Below are 26,748 nucleotides of genomic sequence, written 5' to 3' on the forward strand. Positions count from 1 at the left end.
AAGGTCCAGTGTGGATGCCTGCCTTAAGCCTTCCTTTCCTTTGCCCTCTGGTCTAGTGCTGAAGTCAGTGCTGTGCGGATGGGAGCTGCCATTTAAATTTTCTACAGTGCCGCAGAGGGACACTATAACTGGTGGCTGTTGCCTGCCACTGCCAGAGTGACTAGATCAGCCCTCCAGGGATCCCCTACATGAGAAAAGGGCAACCAGAAGGCACCTTGCCGAGGCCTCCCTCAAACCTGAAGCTGGCTGGGAAGAGTGCAACCATGAGCAACAATATTTTTATATATCTTGATTAAGATTTGGTAGTGCCACAGGTTGCTGGATCTGTCCTGCCAGTTTGCCCTTCTCAGGTTTATATCAGTGATGTGGGTTTTCTGGGAAATTTTGAATTGGGACATTTTCTGGGGGGGAAATCCTATGCAAATTAGGGTAATTTCATAGGGCAACTTTCTTTGGAAAATGTTCACTTTGCATTGGAGAATTTTTGAATGCCCTAGAAAGCAATCTGATGGAGCATGTTCATTTTCCTTGTATTGAGTGAACAAAGCTGAGAAGCTTGCCTGACTTTGTATTTGCAGTTGGTATCCATTTAGTGTGCTCACGCTAGTTTTTAAAGCCCGAAATGACTTACGCCCCAAGAATCTGAAAGACTGCCTCCTTCCCTACAGACTCTCTCAGGAATTAAGATCAGCGGAGGGGCCTTTTTTGTATTTTTGCCACCCTCGGAAGTTCAGTGTGGTCATGGTGGCCTGGGAGAGGCATTTTCTCTGGCAGCCCCTAAGGCTGAGTTGTGGCAGAGGAAGGTATTTCTTCTAGCCTAGTCTGGGCTCTGTGTTCAGTAAGACTTCAGTGTGAGGTTGCTTTTGGTTTTTCTTATCACCTTTTTGCCACATGATGGTGCAAGTTCCATCTTCCTGGTTAAACTTGTATCCAAAACAGTCGTAATGATAAACTGTAAAGGATAAATTAATCATACTCCTGAAGTATGTTTATTTTTTCTTGCCCTGTACCAAGAAAAGGCCAATAAGTATAGTGGACAATATTTCTATATTCTTACTTCAGACAAAGCAAATGGCCAGATATGGAACCTCTGCAGTCCCATAAATGCAAAGATAAAAAAAGTATTTTATTTAATTTCCCTCCCTGCCAGTATCTTTTTATTAAGCTTTTATTAAGCTTTGTATGTGTAAACATACACTCATAACCTGAGAGAATAGTAAACAATAACTATGTATAATAAAAAAAGTGTATTAAAATGAATTCTTAGTGTTTGGACACATTTCATGTCCTTTCTGCATCAGTCAGTTTACAGCACAATAAAATGTTTTTTCCAGATCTCTTTCTTTCTCAAGATGGTGTTTCAGCTTTGGCTGTAGTACATTTGAGAAAGACATTACAGCAGTAGCAGCCCATTATGTGCATCTGTTGGTGTGTCTGCAATACCTGAAAGATCATCTCACCCCTTAAATACCCAATTGGTCGCTGTGTTCTGCAGGTGAGGACCTCTTGCAGATGCTATCCTATCAGTAGGTCTGTTCCGCGAATATAGGAATTGGGCTTTTAGTGTTCTGGCACCTACCCTTTGGAATTCCCTCCCATTAAATGTTAGACAGGTGCCGTCTCTGTTGACCTTTCTCTTCTAACCAGCCTTTTAAGCAGAAACCTTTATCTAAGTCTGCATCTGATTGAAATTTTTTTAAAGATATGTTTGTTTTTTAATAACATGTTTGCTGATCTGCTCTCCTTTTTGGGAGGAAGGGTGTGATATAAATTTAATAAGTAACACACTTATGCTCATGCACACATTGCAGACATGTGGCACCTACCCTTTGGAATTCCCTCCCCTTAAATATTAGACAGGTGCCATCTCTGTTATCTTTTCGGTGCCTACTGAAGATCTTCCTCTTTCAACAAGCCTTTAAAGTAGAGACCTTATCTCAGCCTGCATCTGTGTTGGATTGCTTTTTAAGATGTTTTTAAAGGTTTTTTTAAAAAAAATATGTTTCTAAAATGTTTTGTTTTAAAGAGGTTTTAAGATGTTTTTACGGTTTTTCCCCTTGTTTACTGCCCTGGGCTTCTGCTGGGAGAAAGAGTGGGATATAATATATAATATAATATAAAATAAAATAATATAAAATAAAAAACACCCATACCACAGGGGTGGAGCATGCTGCTGCAGTACTGCCCCCCCATATGGACTGAACCTAGGAAAAGCACTTATTCCATTGGTGGAATGACAGGTTACATCACAGCAGAGGTAGTCCAACAGAGTGCCCTCCAGATGTTGCTGGACTACATAATCCCTGAACATTTGGGATACTCACTGGGGCTGATAGGAGTCCAGCAACACCTGGAGGGCATTCCATGGGCTGATCTTCTATTACGCTAATGTTATGTCAGAAGGTGCAAATGAGAGAGCTTGCAAACTTTCTGTGGATAAGTGCTATATTATGTGTCCTCTTGCCACCCCATAATTACTTCTCTGGTCCTGCCTTTTTTCCTGGGGAACGGAGGAGGTGACAGAAATATTACCATGACTTGCCCGTTCTTCTGACTTCGAAGATGCTCCGTCAGATATCATCATGCTGTGTGCAGGCTTATGCAGGATTAAAGGAGCTGAACAGTGAAACTGATAAAGTCAGTAATCTGCTGAGGTGCTTAGTTCTGCATTCAGGAGTACATTCCCCTGTTGGCAAAACTGCCCTTGTTTTAATTCTAAATCCAGTCCCTCCTGCAGCAATGTGTGGGTGTGGAGTGATATAACATGAAGAGCCTACTTCACCTACACTCATTAGTTTTTCAAGGCATCTCATGGGTAAAAACTTGACCTTGTAAAATCTGAATCAGACTTTCTGTGACAGCATGTGGGAGTTGAGTAATATATTAAAGAGGCTACTTCAGCCAATCTCATTAGTTTCAAGGCTATTTGGGAGCCTTAATCAAGAAAGGAGGAGTCATCTGACAGGGAAATATTCTCAGCCTCCTTGGCCTGGAGGGTGTTGCCTAGCCTGTGCTAGAAGGACACCAAGACGGAGGCTTAACTTTTTCTCTCTCTCCCATTCATTACTAGACTGGATATCTGTAAGTGTATGCCAGGATTGATGGCCTGGAGTCTAGCATCTGCTGATCAGGCAGGTAGTCGGCCTGGAAAGGGACCCTTAGGTTGATGGTAGAACATCTTCCTTGCATGCAGAAGGGCATCTCTCGTTACAAAAGGGTCAGGTAGCAAATGATGGGAAAGATCTTCCTGAGACTCTGGAGAGCTGCTGCCAGTCAGAGTAGACATTGCTGGGCTGGATAGACATACAGTACGACCTAATATAAGGCAGCCTTCTGTGAAGCAGGTGGAACATCAAGTCAGTCTATGGGAAGTCTTAGAGACGTTTTGTCTCTGCCTGAGTGCCAAGTTTCTCAGTTAGATAAGCCAGGCTAGTGTTGGAATGTTATATGACCAGGTAGAATCCTGTCGGCTCTCTTTTGTTCCGTGGTCCACTATTGAGCTAGTAGATAGGCAAAACCACCTCTAGCCATCCACAGTGATGATCTAGGCCAGCTTCTTATTTCCCATGGTGGCCAACCCAATGCCTTTGAGAAAACCCACAAGCAGAATGTGAAGGCAGTAGCCTTTTCCCCACTGTTGCTGACATACTCAGTGACATACTGCCTCTTGAGCATGGTGGTTCCATATAATCTCCATGGCTAATAGATCTATCAATGACTGCCTTTTAAGTTGGATCTTTATGTGTGGTGAATATTTATGGATTGCAGAGACTCAGGGCTGAGAAGTACATCTCTTCTATTCTTGGTCTATGCTGGGGTATCCAACATGGTGCCCTCCAGATGATGTTGGACTACAATTCCCATCAACTCCATCCAGCACAGCCAGTGGACAGGAATTATGAGAGTTGTAGTTCAACAACATCTGGAAGACACCAGATTGGCTACCCCTGGTCTGTGTCAATGAAGGCTATCTATGCAGAGAAAGCCAAGTCATGCTGGACTATACTTCCCTTGTTGCCTACCGCATGATTATGATTCCCACCCCACCTACCCATTCAGTACTTTTCTTGGAGTGGCATTGCTGATTAAGGCAGGGGGAAGTGACCTGTAGAATGATCCCATAATGGGGGTGGGCCTGGAGAATGCTGCTTAACATTGCCCCATCTTCTCTGCTGGTAACAGAGAAGAGTGATCAATAAATGGGAGGGGCTTTTTAACTAAAATATAAATGGCCTACGTTTTAATAGTACATCTGTGCCCCATGGGTTTCAGGTCTTCGATCCCTATTTAGAAGAACAAATAAACTGGAAAATACAATAAATTTTCTCATGTGGGAATTTGCAGGGGTAAAGTGAACTTACACCTAGGTCTTTACTGGGCTGCCAATATTAAACATCTCCTAACAACTGAGGATGCTGTTATTTATTTATGAATTGGTCTATAATTGACCTCTAAGTATTATTTCATTGTGTTGTGAGAGGCTAAAGCAAATTTTCAATCAGTTATTACACAGCCCAGTGAGATAAATAAAACAAATGGTTCAATGATTTGAACTAAGTGGACTATAACTCTTGAGGAAATGATGGTAGTGGAGGGTGGAAAAATTCACAGAGATGCAGACAGCACCAGTGTGAGAAGCCAAGCTATGAAGAGCAATCAAAGTCAAAACCTGGATGTTTGTCCTGTAAATGCCCTTCTATTCTGCTTTGGAACATAAAAATTCTGCAAGTGCTACTATGCAGATTAGTGACTCATGCATGCACTGCAGCTTTTGTGTAATATTTGCACATTTTCCATGGGCTCAGGGGCTGGTGGGGAGAAAAAGGGGGTGGAAAGGGCACTTCTGCCTATTCCCTTCTATGGGCTGATTTCTAGATCCAAACTATATAAAATAAAGTAAGAACCAGCAATAACAGTAAGTACAGTCACAGATCAATTGCTGAAAACAACAGTGAACAATACTAATTTATAACTAGCTGAAAGAGCAAATTCTTTCACTCTACCCCCCCCCCCAAAAAAAGACCTCTGAAATAAGGAAGCCTTTATGCAGTACTGGAAGGTAAGGAATGAGGTGGCAGATGGTCTCCTCTGGGAAAAGAGTTTCAAAGTTCACAATAGTCAAACAGGACCTGTCCTGCATAAGAACCTATGAAGAGCCCTGCTGGATCAGTCCAGAGGCCCATTTGGTCCAGTATCCTGTTCTCACAGAGGCCAACCAGGCCTGGCACCAGTGAGTAGCCACGTCAGGCACTGCCTAAGGCCCCTGTGGCCAAGAAGGGCCTCTGAGGGGGACCTCCTTAAGCTGAGGGTGAAGCCCCCACTTCACAGTCATGCCAGTGTTGGGTCACAGCACAGTGACCTGATGCCACTACAGATCGCAGAGCGGGAGCTCCACCCTCTCAGGAAACACCCTCCCATGTATGTGGCACGGGTGTAAATAGGCCTGCCCACCCCACCCATCTCCTGCCTTCTTGCTGCACATGCCTGCCTGCCATCATCCAGGATATCACTAAGGAGTTGACACTCCCACTGCCATCTTGGATGATGGCAGGTGTGCACAGCGATGCAGTGGGTAGGGGGCTGCGTTGGGAGGAGGTGTTGGGAAGCATGATGATGTGGGCCCAGGGCAGTCCCCTGCCCCAACCAGATGCCTATGGGAAGCCTGCAACCAGGATGTGTGATTCCCAGCAAGTGGTATTCAGAGGCATACTGCTTCTGATACTGGAGGTAGAAAATCATGGCTAGTAGCCATTTATAGCCTTATCTGTGAATTTGCCTAATCCTCTTTTAAACCCATCCAAGGTGGCCATTACGTGCCATCATACCTATTCACTTCACTTCAGATGTCCAGGGGGAGTACATAAAGGAGGGCCTCAGCCAGGGATCTGATAGAGTAGGCAGGTTTGGGTAGGGTTCTCATTGACAAAGCAGTAGGTCTGTTTAAATTGAACTGTTTTGTAGGGAAGTTAACTTTGTGACAGGCTGAAGTTGTGGTCTTGACCCTGATGCGGGTAAGTGAGAGTCAGATAGGCCAGAGTCTGGAGGCTAGTGTTCATCAGGCAGGTGAGGCGAGGTGAGAGAAATAAATCTATGAGAGAGTCTTCAGTTGGTATGAAGAGAAATTGACTTGCATGAAAAACTTTTATAAGGCCTAGTGTGTTTCCATTGGTTTGTCAGGTCAGCTGATTATTTTCAGGCTGTGGAGGCAGCTGACAGTAATCAGGCCAGTACTCCAACCTAGAGAGCACCTTTGACGTCCAGAGCCTAAGCCCCTCTCTGAGTACAGAACTCTGGTGGTTCAGAAGATAAGGCATTTGAGGCTGGCAGCTAGAAGCCCTGTTTCTACACCATTCACTGGGCACTTTACAGGAATACCTTTTCATTTCAGAGGGATTTTGCAAGGTGAAGCCCTGTAGCTCAGTGGTAGAGCACAAACGTTGCACACTGAAAGTCTTCATTCCTAAGCATCTCCAGTTAAAAGATGTCTATTAGTGAGTCTGGGAAAGAACCCTTTCTCGGAGAGTAGCTGCCAATAAGAATAGACAGTACTGGACTAAATGATTTGACCTAGTGCAGAGGTTCTCAAACCGTTTCCCCCTGTGGACTGCTTGAAAATTGCTGACAGTCGTGGTGATATCTCTGCCTGTTGTAGCAATTGAAATGTGCTGTGCTAGATGCTGAATGATTTTTTAAGCTTTATTAATTGTTTGACATCAAATACAGAACAATAAACACATTTATTTATTTATTTATTTTATTTATTAAATTTGTATCCTGCCATTCCTCGCAGAAAGAACCCAAATTATACCCCCCAGGTCATCAATTACATGCATCCAGTCTTTTTACACATGAAGAAAAAGTCACATGAAATATATTAAGAAAATGTGACTAACCTTGTCTATATAGCCTTATGTCAAGAGAATAATAATTTTACTGCTTGTGCCATAAACGTAAGAACGTATTGGACAAATATATCTTATACTTATTAGTATTTAAATAGTCTGTCAGAAGACTCCATGTAACATAATACTCTAATGTATCTACTGTTCCTTTAGCAAACTTTATATTGAAAATCAATTTCTCAGCAGATGCAATATTCCAAAGTCTGGAAAGCCAATTTTCAAAAAACAGTTTATCTGCTAATTTCCAGTTCCTTGAGATTTCCATGAGCACAGCCTACGACATAAAAGAAATAATAGATTTGCTTGCTAAATCTTCCCAAACATTAAGAAGGGCCAATTGTGGGCTTATCTGTACATCTTGCTCTGTGGCAACTCCTATTTCATGAAATATAATCTTCCAAAGTACAGAAACATTAGGGCATTTCCAGCACACATGAATAAAAGATCCTCTTTGCCCACAAGAGGTTTCTGATTCCTAACCCTTTCTCTATTGCTTCTTTATGTCTGTTACTTCCAGTCTATCCCAGAGCAGCTGCTGCTATTCTTGTTCTTCAGAGACATGTCATGGACCACCTGAATTAAGTTTGTGGACCTTTGGTGGTCCGCAGACCACAGTTTGGGAACCCTGTTCCTAGTGTAAGACAAGTTCATGTGTCCAAATAGCTTGCTGTCAGTGTGTAATCTTGTCTTGAGAGCTGTTTTTGGAAAGATAATAGTCAGCTGAAGTCAGTAGCCGCAATCAAGAGAGGCCGATATGGGCAAGCATCTCTGTATCATTGAAAAAGTCATCTATTAATCTACAAATATGGAGGAGTTTGGCACAGGTGGTAGTGGTGGCGGCAGTTTTGGCTACTGCGACGCACAGATGGTTTGCGCCAATCAGCCTCATCATACAGATATCTTGACCGTGGTTGTTGGAGGAATTTGTGAACAAAAGCACTCGACTCCTACATGCAAACAATCTTTTGTATGCACAATGAGATCTCACTGGCTTGGAGCCAATGTAACAACTGAATAATACACTGAAATGGATTTAAAAGGTCTGCCCTGAAATATAGCGTTTAATGAGTAAATGCAGATTTGGGATTTGATATATTTGGAACATAAGATTCTTACCTGATTAATTAATTTATTTATTTAATTTATATACCGCCCTAAGCCCAAGGGCTCTCTGGGCGGTGTACATAATAATAAAACAATCAGAGAATATATAAATACTTATATTAAATATATTAATATTTTCGTATGCTGTGCTGAGTGTCTGTTTTCTTGTTTCAGGGCCTTTAATTGTGTTGAATTTGGGTGTTAAATTTCTTTAGGTCATATTAAACAACAGCCCTGAAATAAATTATTTCTGGAAGAGTTCTAGGACAGTTAAGACTACTGTGATGCGTTATATTTGGGTTTTTCCTCCCAGGATAGATTGGGAACTGCATTTAGTTCAGAATATGGCTGCTAGACTGGGCCCAGCTATTATGCACCTATTATATTTGGTACTTGATCAACTGAACTAGCTCTCTGTTTGTTTCTGGACCCAGTTTGTAACCTTTTAAAGCTGTTCTGCTCCAGGTGATGGCTGTATATAGACTGAGGGTTCAAAGCAAGATATTCGGGGCGGACAGTTTCATGTGGAGCTCAAGCTGGAGCAAATTTAGAATGTTGCTTCAGCAGTGGATACCCCCAGACTGAGTCATAAATAAGGCTGCAGCTCAATCTGGGTTGTTCAATCTATCCTCTAATGGGAGAAACTCTTCTCTTTTGAAGGGGGCTTGCCAGCAACTATAAATGCCTATAGGGTGAGGAAGGTGCTGTCTTGTTTTAGCTTTTGGACTGGAGTCTTTGGAATCGGAGGGCCGCAATGTGACCTCCTTAGCCCACAGAGGTGTTGATATAATGGTCTTCTGCTGCGCTGGAGCTTTTGGGGCAGTGGGGCCATTGTGGCTGGCTCTGTGGGCAATTCCTTCTCACTTTCTCATCCTTCCTCCAAGCTCATGGCCATGGCCCTTGTTTGAGGGGAGTCATCACTCAGGGTCATGACACTAGCCCTTCACAGTTTGTGGCTAGAAGATCACTTGTTTCTGTGTGTCACTTACCTGTGCTTTGAGATCTTCATTCATAGTTCCTCACTGGGTTTCTCCTGCCATCTGAGATGTGGTGGGTGTCTAGTTAGGGGAGGACCTTTTCAGTGGTGGCACATAGTTTTGGGGTGCTTTCTCCAGAGAGGCTTGCCTGATAGTTGCTCTGATGTGTTTTTGGTACCAGGTGAAGACTTTTTGTTTGCTAAGGTTTTTTGTTGATATGTTTATTTGAATGCTACATTAATAGAGTCCTGTTTTTTAACTTTTTTAACGTATTAGTTATTTTGCAGTGTTTTAAATATTTTATTGTAAGCTATCTTGAGATGTGGGATATAAATCTGAATAATAAATAAAATAAATCTGTAAAATTGTAAGGAAAGGGAAAAAAACCTAGGGGCATATTGATACCTCATACTTAAATTGGTTTAAGAGTCGTACCCTCCTGCTCCCTGGTGCATTCACTAGAGCTGCCCAATTTCCCTGCTTTTGAAAGTTTGATAGAAATATCTGTTGGGTGTAGGTATGTTGTTAAACTGCAAGGTTTTTTGCCTATTAGTGAATTCAGATTACTTTGTGACAAAAATTGGTGCATATGAGCAAGGATGGCTGATACTTTATATCCTGTTATAAATCTGTAATGAAGCTGACAAAATTTGGCGAATTCACTGCAGCCTCCCACCTTCTAAGCTAGCAGTTCAACAAATTTCTTTTTCTAGGAATGTATAGTTCTTGTGGAACTTCGTCTCCCACCCACAGTTTCTTAGATTTCAGCAGGTGCTGTCCAGACACTTTCCAGTCAAACTTACATAAGTCAAACTTGTATAATTTACAAGCTTTGTCCATTGAATTTTTTTTAAGCATAGATTCTCAGTCGTCTTAAATGTATGTCCATACCAAATTCCTTTTTTTGCACATTATAATTGTGGAATTGTGTCATACGTGCAGCCTTGCTTATTTGAAAATTGTTAATGAATGATCAACAAAAACAATGAAGAAAATGAAAGTAAATGAAAAGTGAAATGGAAGCAGTTTGTTTCCCTTCCTCCCCCCCCCCCGTATTCTGTATTTGAGAACCAAGTTAATTTAGGATCCTGGCTTACGAGTATATTGTGTAACGTTAATTCTCCCTAAATTACTGTCAGTACAATAAGTTCTTCAAGGTTAGATGCTAATCTTTGATGGGTAGGATCCATGTGATGTTTAACCTGGAGCATCTAAAGCCACACACACACCTAGAAATTAGAAAACCTTAAGTGCTCTGGTGACCATCATTTTGAAATTAGCAACAGAGCCATTGTGGGTGGAATTTGAGACCGGAAGAATGCAGCATAAGAGGTAATTAGTTAATATTCTTCTTGTCTCAGCTGGGTTCTGCCTGTTTGCTCATATCTGTATAAGCTCTCAAGGATCCACAGCAATTAAGTCATTGTTTGATATGCTGAAGGGGTTTCAGCCAAGATGGTTCTTTCTCTATCTGATGAGAATCCCAGGTCATGTTGAATGTGATTTGCTAATCTTTTATACGTTTTCAGAGATGTACCGTAGGTCAGTGAATTTTTGTGTAAGCTGTGACTGATTTATTTGGACTGTGGTGAGGAAGGTGACAGTGGCTTGCTACACAAACCTTTTTTGTGATTCACGAAGCATGATAAATGTCAGCCTTGTAGGAGGCAAGTTCACATGTGTCCTGACAATGGAAAGAGCTTCTAAATTAACCAAACACTTAATGTGTGTTGGAAAGTGGGGAGTGGGGGCACAAGGGACCAGATCACATTGCCCCATATATATTTAATTCAGCTGCTTCCATCTGCAAAACTGGCATTTTTACAAGTTATCACATAATGTTTGTTTCTTGCTTGTAAGGAATCGATCCTTCAGTGTGGCAGCACGTGCGCTCTGGAACTTCCTGCCCATTGATATTAGGCAGGCACCTTCATTGTGTTGTTTTCAGAGCCTGCTAAAAACCTGTTTGTTTAGGCAAGCCTATACAAACCTGTGATTTTGACATGTATTTTAATGTGCAATTTTATTTTATTATGTATATATATTTTTAAAGAACCAGCTGTTGGAAGGGCAGGAGGTGAGGGTGCTCTTGCGCTCGGGTCCAGCTTGCAGGCTTCCCATGGGCATCTGGTTGGCCACTGTGAGAACAGGATGCTGAACTAGATGGGCTACTGGCCTGATCCAGCAGGCTGTTCTTAGGTTCAAATCTGCTGATTTTGAAATTTTTTAGGTCAACTTGTTTTTAACATGTGATTTTAGCGGTATTTTTAATACATATTACATTGTATTATGTAAAATGCTTTGAGGTTTTGATGATTAAATGATATATTGTTGTTGTTATATGCCTTCAAGTCGATTACGATTTATGGCAACCTTATCAATCTTTTTTGGATGTATTCATAGGATTTTCATGAGGTATTCAGAGGTGGTTTACCATTGCTTTCCTCTAAGGCATGCCTACAGCACCCGGTATTCCCAGGCTGTCTCCCATCCAAGTACTAACCAAGCCTGACCCTGCTTAGCTTCCGAGATCAGACAACATCGGGCATGTTCAGGGTAGTATGGCTGTAAGCAAAATGATATATAAATCCTGTTAAATTAAAACATAGGGTAGTATTCAACTAAGTCCTACTCAGAGTAGACCCATTGAAATGAATAAATCTAAGTTAGTCATGCCTATTAACTTCAATGGGTCTACTCTGAGTAGGGCTGCCAAGTCTGGATGATGATGGTTGATACAAATCTCTCATGTTTGAAAGATAGTTCAGCATTTTTTGGGGGGGGGAGGATGGAGGCTTTCGCTACCCCCCTCTCATTGTCTTGTCTTGCCTTGCCTATACAATGCTGCTGTTGTTTCAGCTCCTTTGGCGCAAATTGCAATGGGTTAGCTATGCCATGTGGCTGCAGAACATATAAATGAATAAGTAATTAGGCTATATACCCCCAAATAAGCTTTGATCCATTCAACATGATATAGCCACACCCAGAAGGGAATGCTCCCTGTGAGCTGCTTGAGCACCAGCTCCAGTCCAGTGTTTTGTTTTTGCACAAGGTACTGTCAAGCATTAAGAACATAAGAAGAGCCTGCTGGATCAGGCCAGTGGCCCATCTAGTCCAGCATCCTGTTCTCACAGTGGCCAACCAGGTGCACACAGTAATAATTGCTGATATACCTTTATATGAATAAGGAACTGCGGATGTATACCCTCAAATAATCTTCGTGCCATCCAAGTCTTACACCTCAACAGCTGGTAGACTCTTGCTGTTTGACATGCTCCAGCATGGTATCTGGGCCAGTCTTTTGTTTTTGTGCAAATCACTGTCAAGCAGTATTCTCCCACATGAATAGTGTGGTGTAGTGGTTAAGGTGTTGGACTATGACCTGGGAGACCAGGGTTCGAATCCCCACATAGCCATGGAGCTCACTGAGTGACCTTGGGCCATTCACTACCTCTCAGCCTCAGAGGAAGGCAATGGCAAACCTCCTCTGAATACCGCTTATGAAAACCCTCTTCATAGGGTCGCCATAAGTCGAAATTGACTTGAAGGCAGTCCATTTTGATTTTTCACCATTTCTAAATGCAAAGAAAGGTCCGGTTCGGAATAAACCTCCCCCCTGGGATAAAAACCAAAGAAATGATGAAATTTTAAAAGGGGTAGGCCTAGAAGTAGGCATTGTGAGAGCAGGGGCACAGGATATAAATTCAGAAGACCAAAATTACCACAGGCCTAACCACAAGTGCCAAAGACACTTGAAGAGAGACACTGCTTACAAGTAAGTGCCTGTACGCTAATGCTAGGAGCCTCCGAACCAAGATGGGAGAACTGGAGTGCTTGGTCTTAGAGGAGAGCATTGATATAGTGAGCATAACGGAGACTTGGTGGAATGGAGAAAACCAGTGGGATACGGTTATCCCTGGATATAAACTATATCGGAAGGACAGGGAAGGACGTATTGGTGGCGGAGTCGCATTAAGGCATTGAATCCAGCAAGCTCGAAACCCCAAAAGAGGCAGACTCCTCCACAGAATCATTGTGGGTGGTGATACCATGCCCCAGGAGGGACTTAATACTGGGAACGATCTATCGTCCCCCTGATCAAAATGCTCAGGGAGACCTTGAGATGAGATATGAAATTGAGGAAGCATCCAAACTAGGAAATGTGGTAGTAATGGGTGACTTCAACTACCCGGACATAGACTGGCTGCATATGTGTTCCAGTCATGACAAAGAAGCAAAGTTTCTAGATATTCTAAATGACTATTCCCTAGACCAGTTGGTCATGGAACCGACCAGAGGGACGGCAACCCTGGACTTAATCCTCAGTGGGGACCGGGACCTGGTGCGAGATGTAAGTGTTGTTGAACCGATTGGGAGCAGTGACCACAGTGCTATTAAATTAAACATACATGTAACTGGCCAATTGCCAAGAAAATCCAACACGGTCACATTTGACTTCAAAAGAGGAAACTTCACAAAAATGAGGGGATTGGTAAAAAGAAAGCTGAAAAACCAAGTCCAGAGGGTCACATCACTGGAAAATGCTTGGAAGTTGTTTAAAAACACTATATTAGAAGCTCAACTGGAGTGCATACCGCAGATCAGAAAAGGTACCGCCAGGGCCAAGAAGATGCCAACATGGTTAACGAGCAAAGTCAAGGAAGCTCTTAGAGGCAAAAAGTCTTCCTTCAGAAAATGGAAGTCTTGTCCGAATGAAGAAAATAAAAAAGAACACAAACTCTGGCAAAAGAAATGCAAGAAGACAATAAGGGATGCTAAAAAAGAATTTGAGGAGCACATTGCTAAGAACATAAAAACCAACAACAAAAAATTCTATAAATACATTCAAAGCAGGAGACCATCTAGGGAGACAATTGGACCCTTGGATGATAAGGGAGTCAAAGGTGTACTAAAGAACGATCAGGAGATTGCAGAGAAGCTAAATGAATTCTTTGCATCTGTCTTCACAGTGGAAGATATAGGGCAGATCCCTGAACCTGAACTAACATTTTCAGGAAGGGATCCTGAGGAACTAAGACAAATAGTGGTAACGAGAGAGGAAGTTCTAAGCTTAATGGACAATATAAAAACTGACAAATCACCGGGCCCGGATGGCATCCACCCGAGAGTTCTCAAAGAACTCAAAGGTGAAATTGCTGATCTGCTAACTAAAATATGTAACTTGTCCCTCGGGTCCTCCTCCGTGCCTGAGGACTGGAAAGTGGCAAATGTAACGCCAATCTTCAAAAAGGGATCCAGAGAGGATCCCGGAAATTACAGGCCAGTTAGCTTAACTTCTGTCCCTGGAAAACTGGTAGAAAGTATTATTAAAGCTAGATTAACTAAGCACATAGAAGAACAAGCCTTGCTGAAGCAGAGCCAGCATGGCTTCTGCAAGGGAAAGTTCTGTCTCAGTAACCTATTTGAATTCTTTGAGAGTGTCAACAAGCATATAGATAGAGGTGATCCAGTGGACATAGTGTACTTAGACTTTCAAAAAGCGTTTGACAAGGTACCTCACCAAAGGCTTCTGAGGAAGCTTAGCAGTCATGGAATAAGAGGAGAGGTCCTCTTGTGGATAAGGAATTGGTTAAGAAGCAGAAAGCAGAGAGTAGGAATAAACGGACAGTTCTCCCAATGGAGGGCTGTAGAAAGTGGAGTCCCTCAAGGATCGGTATTGGGACCTGTACTTTTCAACTTGTTCATTCATGACCTAGAATTAGGAGTGAGCAGTGAAGTGGCCAAGTTTGCTGACGACACTAAATTGTTCAGGGTTGTTAAAACAAAAAGGGATTGCGAAGAGCTCCAAAAAGACCTCTCCAAACTGAGTGAATGGGCGGAAAAATGGCAAATGCAGTTCGATATAAACAAGTGTAAAATTATGCATATTGGAGCAAAAAATCTTAATTTCACATATACGCTCATGGGGTCTGAACTGGCGGTGACCGACCAGGAGAGAGACCTCGGGGTTGTAGTGGACAGCACGATGAAAATGTCGACCCAGTGTGCGGCAGCTGTGAAAAAGGCAAATTCCATGCTAGCGATAATTAGGAAAGGTATTGAAAATAAAACAGTCGATATCATCATGCCATTGTATAAATCTATGGTGCGGCCGCATTTGGAATACTGTGTACAGTTCTGGTCGCCTCATCTCAAAAAGGATATTCTAGAGTTGGAAAAGGTTCAGAAGAGGGGAACCAGAATGATCGAGGGGATGGAGCGACTCCCTTACGAGGAAAGGTTGCAGCATTTGGGGCTTTTTAGTTTAGAGAAAAGGCGGGTCAGAGGAGACATGATAGAAGTGTATAAAATTATGCATGGCATTGAGAAAGTGGATAGAGAAAAGTTCTTCTCCCTCTCTCATAATACTAGAACTCGTGGACATTCAAAGAAGCTGAATGTTGGAAGATTCAGGACAGACAAAAGGAAGTACTTCTTTACTCAGCGCATAGTTAAACTATGGAATTTGCTCCCACAAGATGCAGTAATGGCCACCAGCTTGGATGGCTTTAAAAGAAGATTAGACAAATTCATGGAGGACAGGGCTATCAATGGCTACTAGCCATGATGGCTGTGCTCTGCCACCCTAGTCAGAGGCAGCATGCTTCTGAAAACCAGTTGCCGGAAGCCTCAGGAGGGGAGAGTGTTCTTGCACTCGGGTCCTGCTTGCGGGCTTCCCCCAGGCACCTGGTTGGCCACTGTGAGAACAGGATGCTGGACTAGATGGGCCACTGGCCTGATCCAGCAGGCTCTTCTTATGTTCTTATGTTCATTTCTTCTCCTGAATTTGGATATAGTAATTTGCTTTAATTTCTCAGCAGAAAGCACTTTTTCAGACACTGTGTTTGCCATTCCCCCCCCTCCCCTCAAGTTCACAGTCTCCATCTAGTATATTTGCTAGACCATTGGAACATCTTCCAATAATGAAAGGCTACACCATTTTCTGCTTTTTAATTTTTTAAAACAAAGCCAACAGGGCATGATGGTGGATTATAAGATTTATTATTTATTTACATCCCATTCTTCCTTCCAGAAGGAGCTCAGGGCAGCAAACAAAACCCCAAAAACACTCTAAAATATCTTTAACAGGGTTTAAAATATTTTTTAAAAAATCTTTAGAAATCTTTAAAAAAAGATTTTAAAAATCTTAAAAAGCAATTCCTACACAGAGACCATAAGATTATGAGTGGCATGGAGAAGGAGATCTATTTCCACTCCTAGCTGCTCTCATAATACTAGAATTTGCAGTTACTGAATTAAGAATTGGCTAGTAGTACTGTTGGGGCAGATGAAAGGTAGCACCTCACTCAACAGCGAGGTTCATACATAAATGTTAAGCCATGGTTTGTTTAGCAAAACTGTGTTTTGTTTGAATGTCTGAATCCAGCCAGCCAGGATAACCACGGTTTTCTAGTAACAAACCACAATGTGAAGCCATGGTTTGTTAACATCTTATACAGCATGGCTTGTTTTAACTGTAATTTGAAGGGTTTATATCTGAATCCAATCGTTTGTTTGGCTACCCCTCCGGAGTAGTTTGCTGAGCTACAGAGTCAAGAACAGCTGGAAAACAAATCAAGCTTTGGGGGAGAAAAATCTTTGTATCTCTCTTGCTTGTCTGTGAGACACCTTATAGTTTGTTTAACAAACCATATTTATAACAAACCATGGGTTATTATTCTGTGTGACCACAGCCAACATGTAATTCACTTATGGAATTTTATTTATTTATTGAAGTATTTGTAATCTGTTGGAGAATTTTGTATTTCTCCTGTGGGTTCTTTAATGGGGGTGCCTTAAATAATAATCTCTGAGACAGGCTTAAAGCAAAAGGGTAGGCTTTTATTAAAAAAAATAAAACAAGCATATGCAAGGTCAGTCCCCCAGAACACATCCAGGAAGTATCCATGAGGGACTGCCCTGAGGCACTGTTTGCCTGGTGTTTTTATACATTTCAGGACAAAGACTTTAGCATCTACCAATCAGGATTTAACACATCAAAATGACAGACATTACAGTATTACACAGGCATTTGCACAGGCATTGCATAGGTACTGTACTTCTCTGCATCGTGTTCTAGTGAATTTGGCAATGTTCAGTACTTCACATGAAACTACATTTTCACAGTGAACTAAGTACTCCAGCTAATGAGCTAAGCATCTTTGCTATTCTGCAATTCTTTCTACGTCTTAGAGGTACTGAGATATTCAGCACAGTGTTATCAATTGTTTTGAGTACAAGTAGTTCCAAACAACCAGCATAGTCAGGGAAACCTCTGCAAGAAGAAAAAGGGTTGTGGTTGACTACTAAACTTATTAGACATTAAACTAAACTATTAAAATGTTATAAACCTTTATAAAAGAATGTTTTTGCTTATTGCTTATGTATATTGAGTTCCCCATTAGATATACATGTATGTATATATAAAATTCCCCATTATAATCCACTTTCATAAAGTATATCAAGGTGGTATTTATTGTTATGTGCCTTCAAGTTGATTACGACTTATGGCGATCCTATGAATCAGTGACCTCCAGAAGCATCTGACATGAACCACCTGTGATGTTCCTATATTAATGTATATATGGTAAGTGTTGTTTTAGAAGATACATGGTAAGTGGAGTGAAAGAGGGGGAGTGAATGGGCAGTAGAATGCGAGATGATTGGCGGAGTGTTTAAAATGGGTGAATGTGAGGTGGTGAATTGTGGAATCTGGGGGGAGAAGAGAAAGAGTGGATTGCTTGGTGGGGTTTAGAGAGTTGTTTACCAGGAGGGAGGTGGAGTTCGGGTTAGTATTGAGTAAAACCATATGCTTATGTGCCTTAAGAAGAAATCTTGTTAATCTTGTTAGCTTTGTTATCTGTAATAAATACTTAATTTGGTTTACCAAAGGCCTGATCCTTGGGTGGGGTTTCACAGACCAGAAGGGAGGGTAAGGTAATGACCAAGGCTGAAGGGGAACTGTAACAAATGGTGGCAGCGGTGAAGAGAATAACAATACCAGTATTCAGAGTCTCTGGGAATACTAGTATTGGGACGTTACTGGTGGTTGCCTAGCAGGGGGATCTGTTGAGATCTGTGCTAGAGCGGATAGGTAAACCATAAGAGAGTGCGGTCCGGACTGGTGGAGTCCCTGGTGGTGCCTAGAGACAGGCAGTAACCACGAGCAGGTAGGAACCTGACAGGGAGAGCCAGGGAAGGACGCATCACACCACCCTGTTCAGATCTTGTAAGTTCAGGTCTGTGGCTTCCTTTATGGAATCAATCCATCTTTTGTTTGACCTTCCTCTTTTTCTACTCCCTTCTGTCTTTCCCAGCATTATTGTCTTTTCTAGTGAATTATGTCTTCTCATTATGTGTCCAAAGTATGATAACCTCAGTTTCATCATTTTAGCTTCTAGTGATCGTTCTGGTTTAATTTGTTCTAACACCCAATTATTTGCCTTTTTTGCAGTCCATGGTATGCACAAAGCTCTCCTCCAACACCACATTCAAGGTGGTATACAACCCATAAAATATAATAAAATCAGTAATTTGCTGTCGCAAGGTGTGATGATTGGTGATGGTTATCAGGCTTCAGGCTATCAATGGCTACTAGTCAAGAAGGCTGTGCATTGCCCCTAGTATCAGAGGTGGTATGCCACGGAAGACCAGTTGCTGTAAATCACAAGTGAGAAGAGTGCTGTTGTGCTTGTTGGCTTCCCATAGATATCTGGATGGCCACTGTGAGAACAGGATGCTGGAAGAGATGGGCCTTTGTGCTGATCCAGCAAGGCTCTTCTTATGTTCTTATAGATGCTTATAGTTCCTGGCTGCCGCAGCTGTGCTTTTTCATACACTGCAGAGGTAATATAAGATGCTCTGGTTCATTTGAGAGGCGCCAACCCTGTGGCTTCTCGCTGTATCAGTGTTGCCCCCAGTAACTGGAAAACCGATGGAGGTGTGGGGAAGATCTGCAGTATAAACTCCTTCCACATTGCCTGGGTCTTCTCTCATTACCCTGATGGTATGAATTCAAGCTACACCTGCAAAGGAAGAATTGGGAGCACATTTAAAGTGTTCTTCTGATTCTTCCTTTGAGGTTGAATACTGGATGTCATGTGATGTCAAAGTGGTCCACAGGGGGTGGGGTGGGAAGTGTCTTCCCTATCCCTGAGGTAGACCATGCCTCTGCAGAGCTATGGCATCTTGGAAGACTTCTGCGCTAGTGTTCTGGTGCCATTTTGAAAAGTGATCCATACACCCCATCCAGGCTGAGTCAAAGAGCGTCTTTCAGCTGATTCCCAAACTTCGACATGCATATTGCAACTGAACAGTGTATGCAACTAGTATCCAGAAGAGAAATATTTTTACACCAAGTATCTGTTGATATTGGCCTTCTCCTCATGCATCCTGACTTAGTTATTATCTGCATCTAGCCTCTTTTGCATTTGTAGCTCTTAAATCTGCTTTTCCTCTGTGTCCTTATGAGCCCCTGCTGCCTTCTCCTTTTCAAGTCTCCACCCACTGGCTGAGCAGCTACTAAGGAAACTATGGCAGTGATGTTGGAGCCGTTGAGAATTGGGTGGTGTTGGAATCAAGCACTGGCTGGACTAAGGTTTTAAAGATTAAAAAAACCCTTCAGCCTGGACATCCATTGGCACTGTACACAGATTCCAACTAGTAGGAGGTCCACATCTACTGCTGTTGCTTTGTAATCCTCTGTATTACATTGCATTTCTATCCTGTGTTTGAATATATAATAAAGGCAGTGTGTAAAATACAAGTAATCATAAAAATAGAAGGAACTTACTTATGAAAATAGAAAACCAATGCAACAGCAATGGCAAACCCAAGATGGTACAGAAACATTTGAAATGACATGTGAAAATATACATATCCAATGCCTGTCTGAATGAAAGAGAGATCACAGCCCATCTCAAAGTGAGTAGAGAGGGAATCTGGTGAATGTTGAGAATGCTGCAGCCAGAGTGTTAAATAGTACACCCAGGCGGACACATATTAGACCTGTGTAGAGAGAACTGTATTGGCTGCCAGGTAGCTACCAAGTCATGTTCAAGGTCCTATTGCTGACATATAAAGCACTGAACTACTCTGGGCCAGGTTGTCTGAAAGGCCACCTGCCCATATATAGACCTGTTGGAAATCTTAGATCAGGAGTAGAGAACCTGCTGCCCTCTAGATGTTAGTGTACTGGACTACAACTCCTATTAGCCCTAGACAGTATGGCCATGGACCATCATCTATGACTCAGAAGCAGGCCTTTTCTGTCACTGCCCCTGTACTTCAAGGTGCTCTTCGTTCTGACAGATGGGATTCTCTAGTACCTGTTTTAGATGTCTTTTAAAGACCTATTTATTTACCCAGGCTAGCCCTGAGCACTGAATTTGATTGTTGAAGCTTCATCTTGTATTTTGCAATTTGGCAATTCTATGTGTTCATTGTAGTAATTCACTAATAGGCAAAAAACCTTGCGGTTTAAGAATGTACCTATAGCCCACAGATATTTCTACCAAACTTTAAAAAGCAGGGAAATTGGGCAGCTATAGTGAATGCACCAGGTGAGCAGGAGACCTGAACTCCTGTCTGAGATATTGTACTGCCCTACAAAGTTGTCAAAATACAAACACAATTTGGGTTGGTCTTTCACAGTCCAATCCACTTGCTGTGTAGCTTGGAAGAATTTGGTAACATATGCCTCTGAGCATATGGTGAGTGGTGGCAACACCTGCCATCTCCAAAGATGGAGAATTATATTTTTGTATGTTTGTTGGTGTTCTTACTTTGCTTTTCCTGTGTTACTAATGTTTCAACAGAGAATCTAAACCATAAAATTTCCCCCCCTCCTTATTCATCCTAGAAATTTGTGCTAAATGTATTTTTATTAATTTCAAAGCCTTTTTATTGGTCATTGTCATGTGATGGTGAAGACAGCCTTTTGTGTTTTATATTGGAGGTTATGTTCTATTTCTATTTTGGGTGCATTAACAGTTGAATCTGAAACTGCAGTTTGATGTAAAATCAGACTGATTACAATATGTTGCTACTTCAGCAATGACTCTAGCTGTTGGAAAAAAGAGGATGCATGTTTTCAGCCTGCTATGTTTAAACCACTTTATTTAAGGCAAGGTGTTCACGATCAATTAAAAACATAGAGCACATCTAGAATTTTGCTAGAATATATTTCACTTTCCACTGTTTTATCTTGTGCAAATTGAGACACTTCTGAGGTCCACTGGAGACTATTTTGCAGAAGTCAGTGCCATTATTCCACAATTATGTTTGGAGTTTTTTTAGTATAAATTTTGCAACGTGTTGCTGTACTTCACATATTCATAGAAACAAAAGCAAAAGAAAATGATTTCCTATAGAAAACTTCACTAAAATTGCAAAGTAAATCAGACATATTTAAAGTGACCATCTGAACTATATCAACTGTCTTAATAATGTTGCTTCCTCCCAGCTAAAACAAGATCAGCACAGGACATATCTTTCTATTATTTGGGCTGATTACAGGTGTTGCCACCACTCACCATATGCTCAGAGGCACATGTTACCAAATTCTTCCAAGCTACACAGCAAGTGGATTGGACTGTGAAAGACCAACCCAAATTGTGTTTGCATTTTGACAACTTTGTAGGGCAGTACAATATCTCAGAGAGGAGTTCAGGTCTCCTGCTCCCCTGGTGCATTCACTATAGCTGCCCAATTTCCCTGCTTTTTAAAGTTTAGTAGAAATATCTGTGGGCTATAGATACATTCTTAAACTGCAAGGTTTTTTGCCTATTAGTGAATTTCCCTGCTTTTTAATCCGGGAGGTAAGAAATTGGATCCTGTGCAAGTTTGCTGAGAATGGATTGATCATTTGCATGCTTATTGAGTTAAGTGGGATTTACACACACACACCAGGCAATCATGCTTAGGATAGGTGAAACTGACCACAGGGGATGGGGAAGGGAGGAGGGGTAGGAGGGAGGGGTGGAAAGGCAGAGGGGAGGACTGGGATGGGAACAGGCAGGAGGGGGAGGGGAAAAGGACAGATGTTGTCGTTTGCATGTTTATTGAGTTCAGTGGGATTTACTCCCATGCAATCATGCTTAGGATAGGTAAAACTGACCGGGGGGGGAGGGACGGAGGGCTGGAGTGGGCAAGGAAGGCGGAAGAAGGAAGAGGGGAGGAGAAAGGGAGAGGAAAGGGGAAGGAGGGAAAAGGCAGGTCTGATCATTTGTATGATTATTGAGTTGAATCGGATATACTCCTATGCAATCATGATTAGGATAGGTAAAACTGACCAGGCTGGGCCTGGCAACCAAGACGTCTTCTGTATCTTTCACAGTTGGGCAGGGGGAAGGGACAATTCTACCTTGTGGTTGGTCCCATTACAATGTTGCAAGAACACCGGCACTTGGCTGACTTTCTCTTCTCCTAAAGATACAGGATCAGTCTCAGGCCCTGAACCTGGCAACCCTACCTCCCACCCAAATTTAAAACAAAGCTGTCCCTGGCCACATCCACACCAGGCCTCTATTACACTTTGGACAATAATTATTTATTTATCTATTTATTTAGCGTATTTATATACTGCCCCATAGCTGAAGCTCTCTGGGTGGTTTACAATAATTAAAAACATTAAAAACAAATATACAAATTTAAAAACACATCTTTTAAAAACAATTTAAAACAATTTATCATGGCTTCTCTCAAAGCCATGGCTCAAACCCAATCATGGCTTCTCTCAAAGAATCCTGGGAAGTGTAGTTAGTGAAGGGTGCTGAGAGTTGCTAGGAGACGCCCTGTTTCTCTCACAGACCTTCAATCAGAGTGGCTGACTGTTAAACCATTCTCGGGAATAAGAGTCTCCTCTCAGCACTCTTCACAAACTACACTTCCCAGGATTCTTTGAGGGAAGCCATGACTGTCTCAAATGAAATCAAGTCTGGTGTGGGTGTGGCCCTCTTATTAGCCAAGCCCAGCAGCTGTGAGGCTTTTAGGACACTGACAGTTGGTCCTTACTGAGCATGCTCCACGTTATAATAGGCTTCCAGCCAAAATTTCTTAAATTAATTAAAAATCAGCCAGGCATTTTTTAAACTTTTAAACTGCAGCAGATGAAGGTCAGAGTATGGGGCAACATCAGTATTAGGATTACAGGTACTCTGACTTCCGGGAAGGGTGACTTAGCCTGTGCCTGCTTTTGAGACGGGCTCCTGCCTCAAAAGAAGCTTATTCAGATATATCAGTCAGATTTTTTTTTTTTTTGACTGATTAAATTTCTCCCGGGTAGGGAGAAACGAAGAGATTAACCTCAAAGCCTATTTTTGTTGGGACGACCAGATCTCATTAATTTATGGGACGAGGTCCAGCCGACGAAGGTGGGACGGATTTTCAACAACAAGCTCTATCTGATAAAGCGAACGTTCATCTTACCTTCTAAGAGAGAACGCACTAACAGGCAAGCACCCTTCTTTCTATATTTTTCTTTTACTTGACTTAAATTGTTGCTGTTTAAAAGAGATTTGCCAGATTGATCGGTTTTTGACATCTCACTGGGGAGCCATAACTTCTCTCTGCTACTCACTAATTAATAGCTTATCTCTGTTTTTGTTGCAAAAAGCTGTCCTGGATTTGCATTCTAAAGATATACACAGAAGAGGGATTTCTATTCCAGATTTTTATTTTGAAGAATATTATATTGTCTGAGACTACTCTCTTTTTGGTCTATTTTATTTTGTCGAATCTGTTTCCTAACGACGCCATTAATTGTTTCGATCCTGGGAACTGCATTTTGTTTACTTAAGCATGGAGAGATAAGGCTGTCTGCTCTGTTTATACTGTGATGTCACCAAGTTTGGAGTATTAACCCAATTGTTGCTGAAATAAGAAGTGGTTTTCCTATATTTTTCTTTTAAAATGGCAATTAAGAAAGTGGCTGAGAATCTGGAAATAACTATGTTTCAGAAAATAATGGATGAGATTGAGATAACGAAACAAAACCTGCGACAGGGTTGTAAGGAGCTGAAAATTGAATTGAGTAAAATGACGCAGGAGATTAAAGATATAGGGGTCCCTGTGAGAGAGGTGACCCTGGAAGGGGTCCCTGTGAGAGAGGAGACCCCGGAGATTGGAACAAACGTGGAACAGGAAAAAGATTTGGAGTCTATGGACTTTAGAAATAAAATCTATTGTTTGGAGACACAGGAGATTAAAGATATAGGGGTCCTTGTGAGAGAGGAGACCCTGGAGACTGGAACAGGGGTCCCTGTGAGAGAGGAGACCCTGGAGACTGGAACAGGGGTCCCTGTGAGAGAGGAGACCCCGGAGATTGGAACAAACGTGGAACAGGAAAAAGATTTGGAGTCTATGGACTTTAGAAATAAAATCTATTGTTTGGAACTCAATGTTATCTCTGAAGAAATTAATGAAGATTCTAGAGATAAAGTTATCAATGGCATGGATAATCTTCTGGACTGGAATGATGTGATGGAGCCCAATATAGAGAAAATCTATGGAATTAACTGCAGCCATGTGACAATGGAAAAACTTTCAAGAGATGACCCAGTGTATTTTGAAAAAAAGAACAGAGATTTGATTTTACAGCAGTATTTCAGCAACCTATTTAGAATGGATGGCAAGAAAATATTTGGGATAGAGGTAATTCCCATCAGACTCTTACTATATGACTATGGCTTTGACAGCAAGATTATTATGGAATACTGATAATGGAAGATTGGATACTGAAATTACTGGACTTAACAAGACTACTGAAGATGGAAGATGGAAAATGGAACTAATAGGGATAATAGAACAATGGCTACTGAAATTACTGAACCTAACAGATTCTGATGTGATGGATTAATTGAAATGTTTATTTTGACTATGGTTATGACAATAAGATTATCATAATTAGTAATGAGATGGATTAATCGATATGCTTATCTGGAAAAAAAAATTGATAGATATATTTCTTAAAGAATTGAAACCTCTCTTTGACTTTTTGTGGAAAGAATAAAGTAATGTTTATGAGATTTGATGATTAAGTAAGATAACTACTGGAGGAAAGTGATTTTATAATATGACTTAAGAGACAGGATTGTTATATATTATAGACTTATAACTGATTTGATCTTTGACAAATGGGAAGTCAATATTTTACTCTTTATTTTTTATTTTTATTTTATTTATTTTTTTTTTGTTTGTTTTTGTTTAACTATTTTTGATTTTGTTTTTTGTCTTTGAATGTTTTATGATTTCGCCTTGTATGTTTTATGAAAATCTGAATAAAAATTATTGAAAAAAAAAAAAAAGGATTACAGGTACTCTGTGAACATGGCTGATTTTTCATGAATTTCAACAGATTATAACTCTCAGAGAAAAAAGTCCAAAATGGCTCTGAGATTTTTCTCTCTCTTTTTACACTTTGAACTGTCTATTCTCTCTGACTGTTTTGTGTATCGCCATGAAAATTGACAGGGTTGTTAAGCAAGTGTTTCTGAGTTCAGGACTATAAGTTATGTAAGGTTTTGTTTTGAAATGAGCTTATGGGAAGCCTCAGAATGGCATGGGGGGTATTTTCAATTTAACATTGTGGAATGTGAAAAATCCCCGCTGGCTATAGTGCCACTCTCGTGGCTGTATAATATGGGGATTAATGGTTTTATACTGTAGTTTTGAATATTAAAGTGGGTATAAATTTTCTTAAACAAATAAATCTCCCCTGCAAGGGTGTTCCAAAGTGGAACACCACCATGAAGAAGACCCAGTGGCTAGTTTCTACCAACCATATTTCAAAAGCAATGGGCTAAAGAGCAGGGCAAAGGCAGCCCTTACAGTATCAGGAACATGTAAGCAGAGACAAATTCAGCATTCTAAATCATGGAGGGATGCAAATGTTTGATCCTCAATCTATGGAGGTGGATGGGGTTGAGCTTAGTTTGCCTATTCCCTCTGTCTCCATCCATGTTTTGTTTTTACATGTGAGCAGAACACCTAAAGAGGGCTACAGTTGAGATGACTGTTTACAGAGGAACAAACATAAGAAGCTGCCTTATACTGAGCCTACAAGATCTGAACAGGGTGGTTCATGACAGATGCTCTTGGAGGTCACTGATTCATAGGGTTGCCATAAGTCGTAATTGACTTGAAGGCACATAACAACAACAAAATACTGAGTCAGGCCATTGGTCCATCTAATTCAGTTCTGCCTGCACTGACTGGCAGTGGCTCTCCAGGGCTTCAGACTGGGGGCATTCCCTCCCCCTATGGGAATTGAACCTAGGGCCTTCACCATGCAGAGTTTGCTCTGACACTGTGCTGTGGCCTGCCCCATAGTGTCCTCTAGTTGTCCAGCATGAACTCGCATTTTGCTGCTGTGCGTTTGTGATGCGTCCTTCCCTGGCTCTCCCTGTCAGGTTCCTACCTGCTCGTGGTTACTGCCTGTCTCTAGGCACCACCAGGGACTCCACCAGTCCGGACCGCACTCTCTTATGGTTTACCTATCCGCTCTAGCACAGATCTCAACAGATCCCCCTGCTAGGCAACCACCAGTAATGTCCCAATACTAGTATTCCCAGAGACTCTGAATACTGGTATTGTTATTCTCTTCACCGCTGCCACCATTTGTTACAGTTCCCCTTCAGCCTTGGTCATTACCTTACCCTCCCTTCTGGTCTGTGAAACCCCAGCCAAGGATCAGGCCTTTGGTAAACCAAATTAAGTATTTATTACAGATAACAAAACTAACAAGATTAACAGGATTTCTTCTTAAG

At 41.6% G+C, this 26,748-nt stretch overlaps 1 protein-coding gene and 1 pseudogene across 1 annotated transcript in view; one reads left to right on the forward strand and one right to left on the reverse strand.

Moving 5' to 3' along the window:
* The window catches only part of NSMCE2 (NSE2 (MMS21) homolog, SMC5-SMC6 complex SUMO ligase), a 318,295-nt gene that overhangs the window by 15,806 nt on the left and 275,741 nt on the right, over window positions 1-26,748 (forward strand). The gene's annotated exons all lie outside the window — the stretch shown is intronic.
* LOC133375776 (5S ribosomal RNA) lies at window positions 11,438-11,556 on the reverse strand (annotated as a pseudogene).

The sequence above is a fragment of the Rhineura floridana genome, chromosome 1 (assembly GCF_030035675.1).
Source record: "Rhineura floridana isolate rRhiFlo1 chromosome 1, rRhiFlo1.hap2, whole genome shotgun sequence".
Lineage (NCBI taxonomy): Eukaryota > Metazoa > Chordata > Lepidosauria > Squamata > Rhineuridae > Rhineura > Rhineura floridana.